Genomic DNA, 23,348 nt, shown 5'->3' on the forward strand with positions numbered 1-23,348 from the left:
GTTATTAAGCAAGCTATTCGTTGCACAGTTTGAGTGTTATTGTGAAGTACTTTAATAAAGGCCATTTTGCGTTATTACAAATTGGAGTTATTTATTCAACAGTTTAGCGATACGAACTTAGCAGATGGGCAAATAAGAGGAAAATTCAGTAAAATCGTTACAATTGGTGTCAGAAGAGGAATTGTTGAATAAATTCCAGAGGACAACAAGGACATGGCAAAGTTAAGTGAATTGAAGATCCCGCAACTGAAGAAGGAGTTGGAGAACCGTGGATTGAATACAACTGGCATTAAACTCGAACTTCAGGCGCGACTACGAGAGGCAATGGAATTAGAAGGAATTGATGTGGAAAAGTATGTCTTTCATCTTGAGGGCGAGGAGACAACAAAAATTGAAGAGAAAAACGAAACATCGCAGACGATTACCAGCACAGACTTGAACATGATATTGGCTGCAATAACTGCTCAAACATCGATAGTGTCACCTCAACTGGCAGAACAGAAGACATATATGGCATCGCAACTGGAATCACAGGAGCCACGTATAACATCCAAGATGGAGGCACAGGAGGCACGCATTTCAGAAATGTCATCACAAATGTCATTTCAACTGGCTTCGCAAGAGACACGCATAACATCCAAGATGGAAGAACAACTAGAATCGCAGGAGAAGCGTACAACAGCGAAGATTGAATCACAGGAGTCACGTATCTCAGAATTGTCGTCAGAAATAACATCTAAAATTGAAGCACAAGAGGCATGTATATCAGAAATTTCGACACAAATTTCAGCACAGGTATCATCGCAGATCTCGGCACAACTAGAATCGCGTATGGAAGAGAAACTAACGCAATTTCAGGAAGGGTTCAGTGGTCGACAAGATAAAATGGAGGCCGAGATAGATGCTTTGAAAAATCGGATTCAGGAGTTACAATTGAACCGCCCAATCACTTCAACGTCTACTCTGAAGGTAAAATCCCCAACATTTGATGGTTCTGTTCCATTCCAGGTATTTAAGCTCCAATTTGAGAAGACGTCGGCAGCGAACAACTGGAATGCTGAAGATAAAGTTGCAGCTCTGTTGAAATGGCCAGCAGCCGAAATCCTACAGACGACTCCCGAAGGAGAGCGGAACAACTATGAAGCATTGATGGCCGCTGTCGAAAGACGTTATGGAAGCGACCATAGGAAACAGATATTCCAAATTGAGTTGCAAAACCGCCACCAAAGAGCGAATGTGACTTTGCAGGAGTTTTCCTCGGATGTTGAAAGGTTGGCCCATCTCGCAATTGCGGACGCACCCGTGGAATACACCGAGAGGGTAAAAATCCAGAGTTTTATAAATGGCATACGGGACGTCGAAACAAAGCGAGCTACATACGCAAACCCAAAGCCAACATTCGCAGAAACGGTGTCACAAGCTCTGATTCAGGAAACGGCGTCGCTTCTGTGTAAGCCAGTTTTCAAAGCACGCCGTGTGGAAGTAGAAAGGCCAGAGTGGGTAGACGCAATATTGGAGGCGCTGAAAGGATCGCAAAAGCGGAGTGAAAAAGTTTCCAAATGCTTCAAATGCGGGAAGTCCGGTTACATTGCACGCCATTGCGATCTTGGTCCTAATATTTCCAACAATAGGGGTGGCCGTAAACGCAAAGCTGGAGGAAATGAGCAAGACCGTGTCGGATGTAAAGAACAAAACCTTGCCCCGGTTATTGAATGTCCTGTGATATCTGTGTCGCAAATTGGAAGGAAATCAAGCAGTCTTACCGTCAGAGTGATTTTGGATGGCAAGGAGCGTGTACTGACTGTAGATACGGGCGCATCTCATTCCTTGATACGATCTTACTTGGTCAACAGGAGAGTAAAACCGTTACCTGGAGCGAGGTGGCGTACGGTCACTGGCGAGTATAACCAAGTCCGGGGAGAAGTGATCTGTGAAGTCTTAATTGGGAAGGTCATGGTTTTATACAAATTCGTTGTGGCGGAGATCGTTGATGAAATCATATTGGGAGTGGATTCCTTGGTTGACCATGACATCAAGATCGATATGCAGAGAAGGGTGATGCATTATGAGAACCAAGATGTGCCGCTTAACTTCAGTTTGGAAAAAGGGTTCAGCAGTAAACGAGTGCTTGTGGAGGAGATTTGACAGAGACCACGCAAGGAAAATAGATCGAGCAAAGGTTGATGGATCGTATGGGCCAAATAAAGCGAAATCAAAAGTACCTGCGAGAAAAACACTGGCATTGGCAAACCCTAATGGACGCACTAAAACGACTGAAAGAATTTTGCAGAAAGAATTCAAGGGTGGTTTCAAGCCAGCGCTTACTACTGTTGTGAAACGTCAAGACGATACTGATGATGCAAAGTCAATCCGTCAAGATCAAGCTCTGCGAAGTAGTTCTTCATTGGCCAAGAAACAGAGTGCGAGGGAACGATCCAGGATAATGAGTAGTAAGATGAAATACAGGTACGACAACAAGAATAATTCGGAGGGTTTCTTGGAGGGAGATTTGGTACTGTTGTACAACCCTCGCCGGCGGAAAGGTGTTCCTTCCAAATTTTGCTGCAGTTGGGAAGGCCCGTACAAAGTTGCAAAAAGGAACATTGAAGCCATCTACCGCATACAAACAATTGGAAAACCACGAAATAGAAGGGTGGTTCATTTGGAGAGGCTAGTAGCGGTTAGATCCAGAGATTCGTCTGATCGGGACGATCAGACTTAGGTGGAGGGCAATGTCACGGATATTAGCATCGCTAAGCTATACCATCACTAAGGCGATTCTAAGGCCATGCTAAGCGGTATTTACGTAAATAATCAAATCTTGTATACACATATATAAGGCAGCCGAGAGATGTCACACACAGATGCATTTACTTATACGCCTATGTGTGTGCGAGAGACTGTAAACTACAAACTCACATACATCTGAGAGACGCTGAAAAGTAGACAATTGTAAACAAGTAGAAACTATATGAGAACTATAAACACACGAAATAGTTGGTAAGTTCTGGAAATAGAAGAGCCCAGATGTATGCAGCGTAAACTATAAAATCGGCGCAAGCGAGTAAGAAGTAATTCAGTTTGATTTGAGTTGTCAAGCAGTTTCGATTAAGACGATATCTAGCGAGCAATAGCAGTATTATTTTGAATAGCAGAGTGTCATTGAGCTAGCAATCAGTGTGGTTATTAAGCAAGCTATTCGTTGCACAGTTTGAGTGTTATTGTGAAATACTTTAATAAAGGCCATTTTGCATTATTACAAATTGGAGTTATTTATTCAACAGTTTAGCGATACGAACTTAGCAGAAAGGCAAATAAGAGGAATTTCAGTAAAATCGTTACAATATGAAATAAGGATAGCCAAGCGAGATGCATGGCGAAGCTTCTGCGAAAACGTAGAAGGCTGCAATGAATACGCGAGGTTTAGAAAAGTACTCTCTAGGAATCCTGCTCCTCTGGGGTATCTGAGAGATGATGGTGGGGACTGGTCGATGAGTAGCGAGGAGTCCCTAAAGCTTTACTGAACAAACATTTTCCCGATGTCCCAATTGCGCAGGGATCTTCGCCTGCATGGTCGGCGATCGTTGGATATGAAGAAGTGCCTGCCATTCCACTACGGGAAAATCAAATAACCTGGGTTATAGGGTCGTTCAAGTCCTAAAAGTCTCCGGGATCAGATGGAATCATTCTAGCGCAACTTCAAAAGTCTTTAGGGATTTCCTGCTGCTCATTGGCCATCATCTACACTAACTGCCTCAGGTTAATTATATCCCGAAATCTTGGTACACGGTTAGGGTTATCTTCATTCCGAAGACCGGCAGAAGCTCTCATGTATCAACTAAGGATTTCAGGCCAATCAGTTTCTCGTCGGTTCTTCTTAAGACGTCTGAGCGGTTGACTGACCTATATCTACGGGTAAGGATACCTCGAGGGTTACTGGCGGCTTCACAGCATGTGTACTGCAAGGGCAGATCGACGAAAACGGCTCTCCATTCGATTGAAAAGCAAATAGAAAGGTCCCTAGAACACAAAAAGTTTGCTCTGGCTGCCTTTCTAGACATCGAGGGGGCGTTTAACAATGTCTTACCGGGGGCAAACGAAAGAGCTCTGGTGGGTTTAGGAGTCGAGGCTGGTCTGGTTGAATTTATTAGCAAACTTCTATGTGGTAGAATTGTCGAAGCGGAGTGGGGAGTGTCCATAATTGCGAGGAAAGTGTGCAGGGGCATGCCACAGGGGGTATCCTATCTCCTCTGCTCTGGGTTGTGGTAGTCAACGTGATTCTTGTGGGGCTGGAAGCCAATGGTTGTCGAGTGGTTGCCTATGCAGATTACCTCGCTATCTTAGTCAGAGGGAAAATTTCTGGGCACCCTGCGCGATGTTCTGCAGGGCTACCTAGCTACTGTGGCTAGGTGGGCTTAATCATGTGGATTGGCAGTCAACCCGGGAAAAGCGGAATTTGTTCTTTTTACAAGGTCAGGCTTAGTGATATAGGCTATAGGCTTTCTGACTTCGGACACTCTAGCCTTCTTACCAGTTTCGACTTTATCCTGGACAGAACGGACTATTGTGTGCCGATAACTGCTCCCTATACAACCTTCACCCCAGTCATTCCGCTGAGAGAGGAGTGGAGAAGAGGAATCATCTGGGGCATGGGACCGGTTAACTTGTTCACGAATGGGTCGAAGTTGGACGGAAAGTTTGGTGGGGGGTCTTTGTCAAGACCTAATTTTAAGCTGCAAGTTTAAGTTAGCTGATTACTAAAGTTCATTCCAAGTGGAAGTTGCTGCGATTAAGGATGCGGTGGATAAAATGCTATCCAGTGCTACTACGGTTAGGGAATTTAACATATACTCTGATAGCCAAGCGGCTATCAGAGCCTTGAGCTCAACTACAGTGCGATCGAGGGTGGTCTGGGAGTGCCTGACCTCGCTTGCGATTGCATCGAATTATTTCACAATTATGATTATCTGGGTCCCGGGCCATAGTGATATCCCGGGTAACTGCCAAGCGGATATCTTAGCCCGCATCAGTACAACTGAACCGGATGAAGACGGCTGTACGGATTTCGGGATTCCGCTAGCCACCTGTGGATTGCTCCTCCATAGCTGGGCCTCGAGTCAGCTCAGAAAACATTGGGCGGACACCACGTCCTGCAGGGTAGCAAGATCTTTCTGGCCGAAAGTGGATGGCAGGAGGTCTGCTGAAATAATTGGGTTCCCTAAGGCTCACCTATAAATGGTCATTGGGGTTTTGACAGGGCACTGTCCCATGGGTATCCATACGGTTCGTTTCAATATAATGGAAACTCCATCCTGCTGGAGCTGTATGGAGGATGATGAGGTGGAATCATCAAATAACTTTATACTTGATTATCCAGATTTTGCAGAACTAGGCGAAAGTGTTTTGAGATCGGTATCATTCGGAGCTTTATCGTTTCTACCCAACGATTCTCTAAGTAGCTAGATCTAAGTCACCGTTATTTTTGGTGTATGTGGTATCACAACGGACTTTCGTGTTGTCCAATTGAGCTTTCCTTATCATGAATTACATTATAAAAATAAAACAAAATTTATGCAGCTCTTTGATACCATTTCCCCCACAACCAAGCTCACGATCCGCCACTGTATGCTGTATGTGTAGAAAATGGATTAAAAAACCCACACTGTCGTATTGGAACTAAATAATTTCTAGAAACTAACGAAATAGTACTCACACTAAGTCTAGTTCTTAACCAGAAATTCGTATTACTAGCTACTGACTTCCCTACAGGGTTAGCACAATTTTTTACAAATGTATTTATGATTACTCGAAATTACCCAGCAGGAAAAAGAGCTAACGACAAGCTTACTTTAAGTTGGTTACGAATAAACAAAGATGTACCATTATCTGTTAACTTTTTTTACTACTTCACTACTATTGTATGGCAATGTCTGAAAAAAAGTCAGTCGGAGTTATTATGAACTAATTATCAAGAAATATTCATTTATATTGGGTTCCTGGTCATATGGGAATAGATACAAAAGAAAAATCGCATGAGCTAGTTAAAGAGGACGCATTGCTCAAGCTTGTACGCTGGACGTTACAATAAGATCGGTGGAGATTAAAAGAAGACGGGTGCTGCACATTATCTACCAAGCAGGAAAAGCCTGGAACCAAGCACCTGGCTACAAAGTGTCGAAGATCATTTACAGGTCTTACAACCTTAGATAAGCAAATTAAGGGTTTTCTGACTGGGCACTGACTTCCAGCGTCACATGCTCTTTCATAAGACCTTGTCAGTAACAGCATATGCAGGAAGTGCGGGTTGGAGGAGGAAACGATCGGTAGAAAGCTTTTTATACTCAGTTGAGCAGAGCTCACAGAGTATATTAACTTTGATTGGATAACGGTAGGTTGTACAGGTATAAAGGAATCGAGATAGATATAGACTTCCATATATCAAAATCATCAGTATCGAAAAAAAATTTGATTGAGCCATTTCCGTACGTCCGTTCGTCCGCCCGTCTGTCCGTTAACACGATAACTTGAGTAACTTTTGAGGTATCTTGATGAAATTTGGTATGTAGGTTCCTGAGCACGATATCGGACTATAACCACGCCCACTTTTTCGATATCGAAAATTTCGAAAAACCGAAAAAATGCGATAATTCATTGCCAAAGGCGGATAAAGATATGAAAATTGGTAGGTGGGTTGACGTTATGACGCAGAATAGAAAATTAGTAAGATTTTGGACAATGTGCGTGGCACCGCCCACTTTTACAAGAAGGTAATTTAAAGTTTTGCAAGCTGTAATTTGGCAGTTGTTGAAGATATCATGATGAACTTTGGCAGGAACGTTACTATATTACTATATATGTGCTAAAAAAAATTAGCAAAATCGGATGAAGAACACGCCCACTTTTTAAAAAAAATTTTTTTAAAAGTCAAATTTTAACAAAAAATTTAATATCTTTACTGTTTATAAGTAAATTAAGTCAAAATTCAACTCGAGTATTGATATGATGCAACAAAATACAAAAATAAAAGAAAATTTCAAAATGGGCGTGGCTCCGCCCATTTTCATTTAGTTTGTCTAGAATACTTTTAATGCCATAAGTCGAACAAAAATTAAACAATCCTTCTTAAATTTGGTAGGAGCATAGATTCTATGACGGTAACTGTTTTCTGTGCAAATGGGCGAAATCGCTGGAAGCCACGCCCAGTTTTTATACACAGTCCACCGTCTGTCCTTCCGCTCGGCCGTTAATACGATAACTTGAGCAAAAACCGATATATCTTTACTAAACTTAGTCCACGTACTTAACTAAACTCACTTTATCTTGGTAAAAAAGTGGCCGAAATCCGACTATAACCACGCCCACTTTATCGATATCGAAAATTACGAAAAATGAAAAAAATGCAATAATTCTATACCAAATACGAAAAAAGGGATGAAACATGATAATTGGATTGGTTTATTGACGCAAAATATAACTTTGGAAAAAACTTTGTAAAATGGGTGTGACACCTACCATATTAAGTAGAAGAAAATGAAAAAGTTCTACAAGGCGAAATCAACAGCCCTTGGAATCTTGGCAGGAATACTATTCGTGGTATTTCATATATAAATAAATTAGCAGTACCCGACAGATGATTTTCTGGATCACCCACATTTTGGTCGATATCGCGAAAACGCCTTCACGTATACATCTAAGGGCCACTCGCTTTTAAAACCCTCATTAATACCTTTATTTTCATATCCATATCCTACAAACCCATTCTAGAGTCACCCCTGGCCCACCCTAATGGCGACATCTCGAAAAACCGTCCACCTATATACCTAATGCCCACTCCCTCTTAAAGTGCTTAGTAACACCTTTCGTTTGATACCCATATCGTACAAATATTCTAGAGTCACCCTTGGTCCACCTTTATGGCGATATCTAGAAAAGGCGTCCACCTATAGAACTAAGGCTTACTCCCTTTTAAAATACTCATTACCACCTTTCATTGGATACCCATATCGTACAAACACATTCTAGAGTCACCCCTGGCCCACCCTAATGGCGACATCTCGAAAAACCGTCCACCTACACTCAGAGAAAAATGCCGTTCTAAAATCCAGCACCACCGAACTCGATTCAAGCTTTTCATGTTCTTACTTTTTTTTATTGAAAAACGAACGACCTGTTCTCACAACAACAACCTTGTTCTTGAAATGATAACCATTTTCTTGAAAAGAGAACGGCTTGTCTTAAAATGTGAACAAATGTTCTATTAATGAGAACAATGTTCTTAAATTAAGAACAATGTTCTTAAATTAAGCACAAGAAAAAAGAAACGGTAAAATTCGTGTGTACTAATATGTTAAATACAACATTTGGCACAAGCTACCAAGCAGTTATAGTGGCCCAGCGGCTATGATGTTGCGGTTATGATCGTGTGACGTGAGTTCGATAGCCGTCAAACTCTGAAGTTTTTTAAAACCATTTTTTCTATTCTATTTTTTTTAACTTTTGTTTTTCGTTCAGCTCCATTCACATATGCACAGGTAATTCTCAAACTTGTTATGAAATGTTTTAAATATATATTCAGATTGCATTATCAAATAAGAATTTCTCGATAGGAGAAATATATGAAAAAATGCGTATTATGCGTTTTTTCAGAACTTTTTGGAACTTTAATAATAATTTGTTTTGATATTAATATTTTTTATTAATGACGAAAAAATTATTTATTAATAAAGAAAATAAATGAATGGGTGCCTACTTGAAAAAATTACCTTCCCCACTCCCTGCAAAGATCAAGCACAAAACGTTCATGAACTGACACCGAAAAAAGTTAAATCGACCACAAATTGTTCTCGAAGCGTGAGAACGCAAAATCTTAAATCAAGCCCAAGTAGTGCTTGAAATGAGCACAGAAGGTTCACACATCAATACCAAAGTGGTCACAAAATACGAACGGTGTGCTTGGAAACACTGTTCTTAAAACAAGCCCATCGGTCACGAGTTAAGAAAAAACGTACTTAACAGACTTTTGTCAACGAATTTTCTTAATTTTGAACGTGTTTCGTTCTTTTTAGAACGATTTTTTCTCTGAGTGTATAGACCTAATGCCCACTCCCTCTTAAAATGCTCAGTAACACCTTTCGTTTGATACCCATATCGTACAAACATTCTAGAGTCACCCCTGGCCCACCCTAATGGCGATATCTCGAAAAGGCGTTCACCTATAGAACTAAAGCCCATTCCCTTTTAAAATACTCATTACAACCTTTCATTTGATACCCATATCGTACAAACACATTCTAGAGTCACCCCTGGCCCACCTTAATGGCGATATCTCCAAAAGGCGTCCACCAATAGACCTAAGGCCCACTCCCTCTTAAAATGCTCAGTAACACCTTTCATTTGATAAACATATCGTACAAATTCTAGAGTCAGCCCTGGTCCACCTTTATGACGATATCCCTAAATGGCGTCCATCCATAGAACTATGACCTACTCTCTCTTAAAATACTCTTTAATACTTTCCATTTGATACACAAGTCATACAACCACATTCCAGGGTTACCCTAGGTTCATTTTCCTACATGGTGATTTTCCTTATTTTGTCTCCATAGCTCTTAACTGAGTATTTAATGTTCGGTTATACCCGAACTTAGCCTTCCTTACTTGTTGTATTTGCTAAGATAGGGGTTTTCAGTGTGGTCGCTCAGCAAACTTCTGTTAAGAGTGCATTTTACAATTTTAGCAATTGATAATTTTTTTCTGAAGGGTAATATTGGTATTGAAATATTTCAACTCTTCGCCTCCATGTTTGAACAGCTCCGCGAGTGGTTCTTCATTACCTGGCGCTTTGTGAGTTTCAAGCCGCGATATTGTTGTTCTCACTCCATCATAGCCGTGTGTCGGAATGTGGGTTCCATTATCATGGCGATTAGGGTATCATCTTTTCCTAACAATGAGGATAAATGTTGCATCCACAAGATAAGCCATTATCATTCTTACAGGGCATGATTCCTATCAAACAAGATCTATAAGAAATTGGGTTGAATTGTTTGCTTCTGTATATGAAAAATAACATAACCATCACATAAAAGCACGCACATTTTAAAATATAAATTTTTGTTTGGAAATCCTTACCGCGAAACTACGAAAGTTCAATGCATAGAAAATGTAATGGATTTCTTGTATTATAGCTTCTGAGAATAATCCTAAGTAAAAATAAAAAACTATTTTTGAAGATTTTAAAATTGCTGCTTGCTCTTCAACTTGTAATCTGGCTTACAAAATCTGGCGGACAACGTATTATTCAACCAAAAATCAATAATATATGCTTTCTTAAGATATTTTGTTTTATTTACTTTACCTTTATAAATTAAGCTTTTCACACGCCTTTGTCAATTTATTCATAATATAAAAATATGTGTTGCTTAAATAGATCTACATATTTTACGTGCTCGTCACGACATGGAAGTAGCGTTTTAGATTAATCTAGATTTTTAACTGAAGCAAGCTCCATATTTCAATAGTTTCCCATATTCCCATGTGCTTTCATTTGATTGACTAAAACGACCTCGAATAATATCACCTCGAACAATTCCAGCAAACCAGACAACTAAACTTTAAAAAGTGTAAAAGAATATCCAAACTTTAAGAAACTAGGCTATATAAAACAGTTTGAGCTTTATTTTGGATCATATAAATAATGTCAGTTCAAAGGCCTTATAAATAATTATTTTAACCAAGAAGTTCGATTTTTGACTGTGAAGCAGATATACTGCAATGCTCAGAAAAAAATGGCTGCTCTCTTCATGCATTAATGGAAATTAAATTTTAAGCAAAAAAATTTCTATGCGATTAACTAGATATGTATGAACTAATAAGTACGTAGAACGTACGTACGGGCTAGGAGCCTTAGAATATACCCGCGGCATTTGTGACTGTCGTAAGAGGCGACTATAATACACAAATAATTAAAGGGTAGGCATAGCACAACTTTCAAAGGGATGTCAGCACAATTTATAGCTCTTCAACCCAATTGTCAACCTCTGGCTACCTCAGTTCCTCATGAAACTAGATAGCGTGGCGGGATGGCCTAGAAGATATGTTAAGCTTATTCTTCACCCAGCCGACGGTATGTATGTATGTCTCAAAGGTATTTTATAATTTTATTCAAATAACTTTTTTTATACTCAGCTGAGCAGAGCTCTCAGAGTATACTAATTTTGTTCGAATAACGGTACCCCGTAACGGCATATACTAATAGAGATAGTTATAGACTTCTATATATCAAAATGATTTGGGCGAAAAAAGAAACTCATTTACCCAGGTCCGTCCGTCCGTCCGTCTGCCCGTAAACTCGATAACTTGAGTAAATTTTTAAGTATCTTAATGAAATTTAGTGTGTAAGTTCCTGGGTACTCATCTCAGATCGCTATTTAAAATGAACCAAATCGGACTATAACCTGGCCACTTTTTCGATATCTAAAATTTCGGAAAACCGGAAAAGTGCGCTAATTCATTACCAAAGACGGATAAAGCGATGAAACTTGGTAGGTTGGTTGACCTTATGACGCAGAATAGAAAATTAGTAAAATCTTGAACAATGGGCGTGGCACCGCCCACTTTTAAAAGAGGTAATTTAAAAGTTTTACAAGCTGTAATTTGACAACTGAGTATGAATTGTTCGGTTACACCCGAACTTAACCTTCCTTACGTAAATTCGCTATTAGTACGAAAATTTTAATTGCTATAAAAAATATTCAATAGCAGATAATTAAAAAAACCGAATAAGTCGTTTTCAGATGACATTAGTTAGATCAGTTTGAACCGCACTATAAGCATCTATCGGCTTATTTTAGTCAAATATTTTGATACCCAACGGGTAGTTGTACACAACGGTATTCTATCTTTGGTTGGATAAGGTTAGAACGTACTACTTTAAAGAAGCCGATATAGCTATAGACATCTTTATGTCAAAGTTTTCAATATCGAAAAAGATTTTCATTAAGCCACGTCCATCCATCCAAGATAAAGTGAGCTCAGATAAGTACGTGAACTAAGTTTTGTAAAGATATATCGATTTTTGCTCAACTTATCGTGTTAACGGCCGAACGGAAGGACAGACGGTCGACTGTGTATAAAAACTGGCCGTGGCTTCAACCGGTTTCGACCATTTTTACAGAAAGCAGTTATCGCCAAAGAATCTATGCCTTTACCAAATTTCACATGGAATGGTAAATTTTTGTTCGACTTATGGCATTAAAGGTATTCTAGACAAATTAAAATAAAAAGGGCGGAGCCACGCCCATTTTGCAATTTTCTTTTATTTTTGTATTTTGTTGCACCATATCATTATTGGACTTGAATGTTGACATAATTTACTTATATACTGTAAAGATATTAAATTTATGTTAAAATTTGACTTAAAAAAATTTTTTTTAAAGAGTGGGTATGTTCGATTTTGCTGATTCTTGTTTAGAACACATATAGTAATAGGAGTAACGTTCCTGCCAAATTTCATCACGATATCTTCAACGACTGCCAAATTACAGCTTGTAAAAATTTTAAATTGCCTTCTTTTAAAAGTGGGCCTTGCCACGCCCATTGTCAAAAATTTTGCTAATTTTCTATTCTGCGTCATAAGGTCAAGCCATCTACCAAGTTTCATCGCTTTATCCATCTTTGGTAATGAATTATCGCACTTTTTCAGTTTTTCGAAATTTTCGATATCGAAAAATTGGGCGTGGTTATAGTCCGATTTCGTTCATTTTATATAGCGATCTGTGATAAGTTCCCAGGAACTTACATACAAAACCTCATCAATATACCTCAAAATTTACTCAAGTTATCGTGTTTACGGACGGACGGAAGGACATGGCTAAATGAATTTCTTTTTTCGCCCAGATCGTTTTGATATATAGGCGTCTATATCTATATCGATTAGTTTATGCCGTTATAGGGTACCGTTTTGCGAACAAAATTAGTATACTCTGTGAGCTCTGCTCAGCTGAGTATAATAATAAAAATAATAATAACAATAATGCCAAATTACCCGAGCTTAGACTTCCTTATTTGTTAAAATTGATTTTAAGATTTTCGCTGGGTAAGTATAGTTATAACTATAAGATTGTATGTTCTCTATGCAAATGCAATTATAGTTGCATCATCACGATTTTGTATCACTTTCTACTTTTTTCATTAAAAAAAAAGAATTAATATAATATTATCCAAGTTAATAATTTTATAAGTAAATGATCTTCAATTCCACATTTTTGCAATTTCATAAGGCGCATGGTTATGCTTACGTATTTATTTATTATTATTTTCAACTTTGGCTAATAATGATTACTCATATAGACAACAAAATTTTATTACATTTTATTATAAATATGACAGTTGAGGTATTTCTGAGAACCGGCAAAACACCTGTTGCACTGAAAGCCATTAAAAGTATTTGTATATATATATATATATATGTATTGTTGCTTTTAAATAACGGCCATGATTAAGTTGATCACACGTTCAAAGGCGAAGTACAGTTCGTGGTGTAGTCAGGTGTGCAAAAAACTTATACGCTTGTAAATAATATAAAAATAGCAGACTTGTGCTACCATCATTACTTTTAGTATTATAGTAAATAATAAAAAAGAAAATCCGTTGTTACAAAACAAACAGTACTGCGCACTTTTTACGACCTCATGTATTACTAATTTGCGGATGCGAAAAGAGGATACATCTAAAAAGGCTGAAAAAGGGGATGCATCGCTTGGATGGTAGAAGGTTATGAGGGATGTATATTTTATATCCACCGTGGTATATAGATAACATGGTGTCGTAACTAACTAAATTCAAGTAAAGGGAAAACCGACATCAACATATTTCAGAATTTTTTTGTTTTCAACGTGCTCACTCCTCTGTAGTGGTTACGCAAGTTCTTAAGTAGCACTCCTCCGTAAAAACCTTTCAAGCAGATGCGTTCGGAGTTGGCATAAGTCACTGGAGAAACTAGTATTTTGGAAAAATTAGGAACAAATATACAAACTCTAAAACAACTTAATTTCCTATTGATGCGCAAACATCTTTGCTCACGAAATTGGAGAATCCAGACGATAAGCGTAAGCATAGTGTTAGCGTAAAGGGGAATACAACATGTAAGCGTAGTGTGTACTGTAGGCATAAATGTAAAGAAGAAGTGGAAGAAAAAGAACAGAATAATAATAATGTCGATAATGATGTGAATGATAATGATGCTTCCTATGGATATCAACACGTTGACAAAGCCAATGAACAGGAAGATAAGAAAAATAAAGGAAAAACGAGAAAACGAAAGGGAAGTAAAGGAAAGGAAAAATTATAAGGAATATTGAAGAAAGGATAGCTTAGAAGCCAAAGCCTAAGCGTAAACTGAAGCCGGTACCGAAACCGGATGGCGTCTTATCGATTTGATATTGAACTCTTACCGGTTTGTTACGGATGAGTTATCGGTTTGTTTTAGGTATGTTATCGAAGAAGTATAGACGAGTTATTGAGTTGTAATCAAAGTTTTATAAATACTTACCAATGCCTAAGGCTATCAATGAGTATTTGATTTTTTATCGACGAGTTTTCGATTTTTTTATAGAAAAGTCATCGATTAATTATCGAAACGTGAGAAAAATTAGGACTGTGCTATAAACTGTAAGATTTAATAATTTAGATGTAAATTTTTAATGTTAAAAATATATAATAATGTACAATATGGAATTTTTTTGTAGCAGACGAAGAACCTTAATTATCGTTAAAGGTTACAATGAACTTATAAAGTGTTATATTTCTTTACAGTCAATAAATTTTTTTCTTTTTAGTTAATTTTATTAACCAAAAATAAAAGCTTAATTTTACTTTTGTAACTAATAAGTATATTTGATATTGAAATTATTACAAAAAGTATTCTTCCAAATCACATTTCGTATGTCTAAATAATAAATTTTTACGGTCAGCTTGTGAAGTAATCCAAGTTTTTCTAGAATATAATATCACAGTTTTGACTGAAAACTCTACCATTTTTGTCTCTTTTGGTAACTTTTCAAGGTAAGTACTCACCGCTAGGGGAGGGGGTAATTTTTAACTTTTGCTTTCTTCCTATATTGTGCTTTGCTCAAGTAAACAATTTTGCTTTTTCATACTATTTTATTTCTTGGGCTTATCTAATCCTGCCAATAATCTTCTGCCATAAATAATGTCTTTAGGTCAAGTTTCTAACAATGCCATTGACCTGTTTACAGTGGTGCATAAGTTGCTTTCAAGTTTTCCTATTGCTGAGTGCTAATAATATTTTTCCGTTTTTTTGTAACTCATTGTTCATTTGCTAGCAGCATACCACATCAAATTCTCCCAAGCTTAAAATACACGCGCTGACACCGGGTAAATTGAAAAATATTTTCATTATATGACTAACGCGTCCAAAAAGAATAACAGCATTAACAAGCTATACTGTCTTAGTTGATCCATCGCACTAACACTAGATTCAATTGCACCGTTGCTTTGCAATACAACAACAAAAAAATGGTTATGATTTATGTAGCCAAACGCCCATTTCTAACACTTCTCTTTCTGACACCCCAACAGCACGAATATTTTTTACGCCCATGCTTAGTTGTGTCCGTCAGCGATGTGTTCTTATAATTACGGGCACAGAGGTGGTAGCAAGATGGCAGGCACCAAAAACAAAAATCACAATATTTGCAACACCATCATCACATGGTTACTCATACTGGCCAATATTAGATCTGTCAGCACCGTATGGAATTCCAGCAACAGTTTAGTATAGAGACAGCTATGATGATTTTTAGGCGGCAATTGAGGTTGTCAACAAGCACATCATTGGTGGTGGTCCAAAAGGATACCAGCAAACTCAAAGGATATAATTTATTTAAAGCGAGTTAGGTTAACCTAAAGCGATGTTGCGGAAAATATCTACATAACAGTTTTGACAGCTAAGAAATAAACAAACTGAGGCTATGCATCAGCTTCCTCCTAAAGAACGCGGAATCATCTGAAGGAAGCTTTAACGGACTGCTTAATCATTCGTTTTCATCGTTTGACTGGATAGATCACCCGATTTAACCGCTCCGTACTTTTTTCATATGACTTTTTGAAGTCATTATCCTACACCGACAAACCCCATACTTTTGAGGCCATTAAGATGAATATTTCCCAGGAACGTGACGTCCTAACTAGAACATTCTACGGAATATCTGCTATTTTTACTAGATATATAGAAGCAGTTTTATTGGGAAGGCTTGCAAGCCAGTTTCGAGTAGCCTTTGGGTATTATGCCTGAACGCCGCTTTTTGGATTCAAGCAATTCTAACTTATGCCTCGTCAGTGATATCAATGGTTGAATGAGCGTATGGCAGGAGAGAACGATAGAGCCCTTTCTGTGTTCTAAGTTCGCCAAGATAAGACTCCAGTTATTAGTAGTGACACAGCTCTCTGATCTATAATCTGCAAGTAGAATAGATCATAGAAAATGTTACCAAACGGAACGAGTTATTTTGATAACATAGGTGCTGGATTTTGTTAAGGTTTTTAAGTTTCGCCGTCGAACAAACTCCTGGTTACACTAAGAACACAGTCAGTATGTGTGCATAGCATAGAGCAGAGACGTAGCATAAAAATATTATAGCATTTCTTAGGCTTTGCTATGAGCTGTGTCGTTTTGTACGGCTCTACTCTATGCTCCGTTCATGTTCAGAGACGGATCGCTAGCAAAAAAAAACCAGGTTCGGTGTGTAAACATAAAAGTTTACGTCCAGAAATCTTAAACGACAGAAATAAATATTTTTGGATTATTTGAAAAGAGCTTCGTCGGGCTCTTATCGGTAACAACCGATACCGACAAGTAATTAATTTAATTTATCGTCAACTTATCGGTTTGGCTATCACCAAGTCAACGGTTTATTATTCTATTTAATAATTTGCGATAAACTGAAAAAACGTGACATCAGTACGGACAAGGCGACAGCTGTTTCAATTATCAAGAAGTTGATAAGTATAATTCACTGCTTCCGAAATCGAATTATCAACCTCATTTAAGCGAGGGGAATCCTATTACAAATATGAATACATCATACACAGATTTAGCAGGCGAGGCTCTGGTGACCCTAAGTTCCTTATGGAATTGGGGGTGGGGAACGAGACGGCCTAGGAGGTTTAGCGTGGTCGTATTAAATCATTCCCGAGATGGTCGGTCTAGTAACTTGATTGTGGTTGTTACCGAAGCGAACTAAATCTATATCCGGAAGAGGATCATCAACATCCATAGCACCCCCAAAACCTTCCAAAGTGTCTTTATCGTTGCAACAACAACAACATAGCTAGTAAATCGTTTCAAAGCCTTTTATCCTTCTTCTTGGTGGTTCCTAATCGACTTGCACACTACTGTTTACAGATGTGTTGTCGATTTTATTGAAGTTTTATCGGTAAGTCATCGACAACACGCCGAAAACAGAAAGCAAATCGATAAATTTTCCGTAAAAAGTCCATTACTTCTTGTTAAAAGCTCGATTAATTACCGGTAACATATCGATAGCACAGAGATGACAATTCGATAACTTATCGATAAATCTTTAAAAATCAATTGAAAACGTTCCGGTAAGAAACCTAAAGCTATTTGCTGACACGTCGAAAGCTTTTTGATAAATAATCGATAACTTTTATATAATATACCGATAAGTTTTCGCTGACATATCGATTACTTTTTGATATAAAATCGATAACATGCCGATAACAAACCAGCAAAACTCCGATGCTTAATTTGTACCATTACATACTGTTAATATTTTCGATAACTAATGGACAACTTTTCAATAACAAATCTATAACAAACCGATAAATCGTCGATAAAAAATTAATAACCTCTGTTGTCGATAGAAAGCTTGTAACACTGGGATATAGATACATCGGAAATTCGTCTATTCTATAACATACCAATAACAAACCGATAACCAGTCGATAAGAAATGTATAACGCGTCCATATCCCATCGACAACAAACCGGCAACCCATCGATATCTGGCAATTCATCGATAACAAACCTTTTACGTTTCGGTAACAAATTGGCAACAAGCCATATGATCTCGGTTCCGGTTTTGGTTTTAACATCCAACATTCTCTTTTCTTTACTTTCCTTTCGTATCCTTTTCTTTCCTTCCTGTTTAATTTCGCTTACATCAACTCTTCCCGCACATTGTTACTACATATTTTACGCTACATTCCCTACTCCCCATAAAACATTCGAATCTCACACACTTCGTTTACATTCTCTTCTCCCACACCCACACCCACTATGGTTGCATTTACATTTTTTACGCTACCATTCAGGATCCTCCATTCCGTGAGCAAAGTTGTTTACATATCAAAAATGTTTCAATCGCTGCTTAAAAATCGTCCGCAAATTTCCGAAAAAAAATGTTTTAAGATTTGTTTTGAGGGTATAATAAGGGCATTTTCTTTTTAAAGCAAAGTTAACCAACGGTCATTGCATAGAACACCGACAGTTCATAACGGCAATATGGGTACACTATATCACGATCGTCGTATATTTATTTTCCTGATGAGACTTAAGAATTTCATATTTCTTACAAGATTAGATAAACGAATCAACCAACATTCAACCAACTTGTCTGCTGGGTTGTCAACTACATTAATCCCGCAATCGTGCTTTATTCAATACAACATCTCGTGGCATGTGGCAGGAGCACTTGCATTGTATTTATGTAGCAGCTCTCTACAACATCCGTATAAAGTATGTTATTGAATTAAATAGCGTATTTTACTTTTTATTTGATTTTAAATTTTAATTCATTCATTGCAGCTCATTGTTTGTTTTTTTTTTTTTGTTTTCTTTTTCTCCAACATTCATTAGAACTTTACTTACATTTATTTAAGTTTATGTAATTTTTAATTTTAGATTAGATGAGTTCAAGAGTCACGGTTTATGCCATTACTGCTACAACAGCTGCAATACGAGTGCAATAACTGGCAGGCGTCTTCACTAGATGCTTTAGCATTTCTGAAATGTATTACTGACATTACTTATCTTCTTCTTCCCCTTTGTCATATGCACAAGTTGATGGCTTTTAATGCTGTTGCTGATTCATTACCATGATTTTGTGTGTGGATAATTCGTTACATTGCAACAAAGAGGTGGTGGGAAACTAGAGGAGCGGTATTCTCGTTAAATAAAATGGCTTAACAAGTGGTTTTACTCCGAAGTGGACATTATTCATAAGTCGATAAAGGTATCTATCGGTCCAGGTACTTCTATCAACAATGACGACAGCAACAGTACGTTGTGACAGCAACAACCAATATAACTGCAGCTGTTTTAACTGCCATCTAGTACCTTAATATATAATTGCAATTATTTAATTATTCTATTATAAGTAATAATAATGGCATTAATTTTACAAAATTTTCTATTCTTCCTAAATTCATATAAAACATATAAGCCGCATCTCATAACATTGGCTCTTATAACTAAATGAACTAACATATATAATAATAAGTTTTAACCTATTAAATCATTAAATAGTAAAGTAAAGTTTTAATATGAAATTTATGTGCGACTATCATTATACTCAGCTGAGCAGAGCTCACAGAGTATATTAACTTTGTCCGCATAAGGGTAATACGTAACGGCATAAATTAATCGAGATAGATATAGACTTCTATATATCAAGATGATCTGGGCGAAAAAAGAAATTAATTTAGCCATGTCCGTCCATCCGCCCGTCCGTCCGTCTGTCCGTTCGTCCTTAAACACGATAACTTGAGTAAATTTTGAGGTATCTTGATGAATTTTGGCATGTAGGTTTCTGAGCGCTCATCTCAGATCGCTATTTAAAACGAACGAAATCGGACTACAACCACACCCACTTTTTCGATATCGAAAATTTCGAGAAACCGAAGAAGTGCGACAATTCATTACCAAAGACGGATAAAGCGATGAAACTTTGTAGGTGCGTTGACCTTATGACGCAGAATAGAAAATTAGTAAAATTTTGGACAATGGGCGTGGCACCGCCTACTTTTAAAAGAAGGTAATTTAAAAGTTTTGCAAGTTATAATTTGGCAGTCGTTGAAGATATCATGACGAAATTTGGCAGGCACGTTATTCCTATTACTACATGTGTGCTAAATAAAAACTAGCAAAATTGGATGACGAACCCGCCCACTTAAAAAAAAAAATTTAAGTCAAATTTTAACAAAAAATATAATAACTTTACAGTATATAAGTAAATTATGTCAACATTCAACTCCAGTAATGATATGGTGCAACAAAATACAAAAATAAAATAAAATCTCAAAATGGGCGTGGCTCCGCCATTTTTCATTTAATTCGTCTAGAATACTTTTAATGCCATAAGTCATTATATGAACAAGTGATTCAATGACGATAGCTGTTTTCTGCGATAATGAGCGAAATCGGTTGAAGCCGCACCCAGTTTTTATACACAGTCGACCGTCTGTCCTTCCGCTCGGCCGTTAGCACGATAACTTGAGCAAAATTCGATGCATCTTTACTAAACTTAGTTCACGTACTTATCTGAACTCATTTTATCTTGGGAAAAAAAATTGGCCGAAATCCGACTTTTTCGATATCGAAAATTACGAAAAATGAAAAAATGCCATAATTCTATACCAAATATGAAAAAAGGGGAGGAAAAATGGTAATTGGATTGTTTTATTGACGCAAAATATAACTTTAGAAAAAACTTTGTAAAATGAGTGTGACAACTACCATATTAATTAGAAGAAAATGAAAAAGTTCTGCAGGGCGAAATCAAAAGCCCTTGGAATCTTGGCAGGAATACTGTTCGTGGTATTATATATATAAATAAATTAGCGGTACTCAACAGATGAAGTTCTGGGTCACCCTGGTCCACATTTTGTTCGATATCTGGAAAACGCCTTCACATATGCAACTAAGGGACACTCCTTTTTTAAAACCCTCATTAATACCTTTAATTTGATACCCATATCGTGCAAACACATTCTAGAGTCACCCCTGGTCCACCTTTATGGCGATATCTCGAAAAGGCGTCCACCTATAGAACTAATGTCCACTACGTTTTAAATAATCATTAACACCTTTCATTTGATACCCATGTCATACAAACACATTCCAGGGTTACCCTAGGTTCATTTTGCTAAATGGTGATTTTCCCTTATTTTGTCTCCAAAGTTCTCAGCTCAGTATGTAATGTTCGGTTACACCCGAACTTAGCCTTCCTTACTTGTTTTTTTTTTTATTTTATTTTGTTTTATTTTATTTTATCATATTTTACTTTATTGTTTTTTTTTCATTTTATTTTATTTAATCTAAATTTTTCTTTCTTTTTTATTTTCCTTCAATTTTTTTATTTTATTTCATTGACTTATAAAGTAGTTCACGAAATTGTTGCATCCAACATAATGAAAACGTACTTCAAATTGAATATTCTCTTATCTTTTTGTAAACACTTTCAATATAGCAAAGATAATTACACAGTTACTCATATTTTCTGACACTCGCGATATACTTTGTGAGGACCAAATAAATCCTCATTAATTTGGCCCACACAAAACGACCCCACAACACATTTGACACAACATTAACAGCAATACGGCCAATTAACAAATCTCAGCAACACAACGAGCGCTCGCAACATTCAACAGCAACACGGTGACCATGGCAACGCAACCATTTGAGCTAGCAACACCAAACACAACAGCCATAAAAGGAGCGACACAGCAGCACAGCAGTCAGTCAGCACGCGGTTGTGGTTGCGACCGGAGCTACTATTGGAGAACTCTGGAAGGCATATCGGTTTTGAACATTGCAAGCCAGTGCGTTTCATAGGAGAAAGTCGTGGACTGGAGATTGTGGGTGAGCAGGTTTTGACCGCTCTACAACGCTTTAGATCACGCTTGCTCCCTCGCAAGCAAACGCCCTCCACAGCATCGTGATCCCACGCTCATCCAAACGTCGTCCGCGGCAGAAGTACGTCGGCAACCGCAGTAGGAGTGAGTCGGGGTGAAACGCAACAACGTGACTGTACCGAGGCTAACGGATCTCACCTAACGGGGCGCAAAGTTGCGACTGTCACCTGAGCAGCAATTGAAGGGCATCTGAAAGGCGTATCGGTTTTGACCATCTCAAGACAGTTCCCGTCATATGAGAGAGCCGTGGGTTGAGGATTGTGGGTAAGCTGGTTTTGACCGCTCTACAACGCCTTAAACTATGCTCGCTCCCCGCTAAGCGAAGGCCCACAACGTCACGAGCCCGCGCGCCATCGCCATAAGCCTCGGCGGCAGAGTCACGCATACACACGACGCCAGCAGAGTTACGCATACACACGACGTTGGCCACAGCAGAGTCACGCTTACATACGACAGAGGCCGCAACAGAGCGGCAACGCACGTAAACCAGCAGGCAGTCAGCACGGAGCTGTGGTCGTGACCAGGGCTACTAGCGAAGTATATCCCTATTGCAGTTGACCTTCTCTATGCAATAGGAATCCACTTCATAGGAGCGAGTCGTGGAATGGTGATTGCGGTTGACCTTCTCTACGCATCACCCCCAAAGACCAAAGGCCCCGCCACAGTAACGCGCAACCGCGACAGGTGACACCCGCTCACCTCCGTCAGTAGAAGTACGCCGGCAGAGGCCGCAACAGAGCGGCAACGCACGTAAACCAGCGCAGAGCGCGGCAGCAAAGCGCAGCAGAGGTCCGCCGACGCACAACGTAACCAGGGTAAGCCAGCGCGAACCGCGGCAGCAGAGGTACGCCGACAGAGGTCACGTCAACGCGGCGATGCATAGCGCAGCCAGGGTAATCCAGCGCCAAGCGCGGCGGCAGAGCGCAGCAGGGGTACACCGACAGAGTAATACAAGTAAGCGCCGACGTAGGGCGCGACAGAGCATCGCCTCAGCAATACAAATAAACGCCGACGTAGGGCGCGACAGAATATCGCCCAGTAAATACGAGTAGACGCCGACGCAAGGCGTGGCAGAGAATCACCCAGCAACCAGCAATACAAATAGACGCCGACGTAAGGCGCAGCAGAGTAATACAAGTAAACGCCGACGTAAGGCGCGCCAAGGCACCGACGCCACATACTTACGGGATCCGTCTAACGGAACACGACGACAGGGCATCGCCTCAGCAATACAAGTACACGCCAACGTATGGCGCGACAGAGCACCGCAGCAGAGAGAGACGCCGTCATAAGGCGCGTCAAGGCACCGACGCCACATACTAACGGGACCCAGCTAACGGAATACGGCCGGACCGCTAAGGCCCGCCACCGAAATCAAGGATGCCGCAAGAT

General features: G+C 38.8%; 1 pseudogene; it reads left to right on the plus strand.

Annotated features, from left to right (window-relative positions):
- Positions 1-441: 441 nt before the first annotated feature.
- LOC137254162 (tigger transposable element-derived protein 4-like) overlaps positions 442-23,348 on the plus strand; it is a 61,051-nt pseudogene continuing 38,144 nt past the window's right edge.

This window comes from Eurosta solidaginis, chromosome 5 (genome assembly GCF_040869045.1).
Source record: "Eurosta solidaginis isolate ZX-2024a chromosome 5, ASM4086904v1, whole genome shotgun sequence".
Lineage (NCBI taxonomy): Eukaryota > Metazoa > Arthropoda > Insecta > Diptera > Tephritidae > Eurosta > Eurosta solidaginis.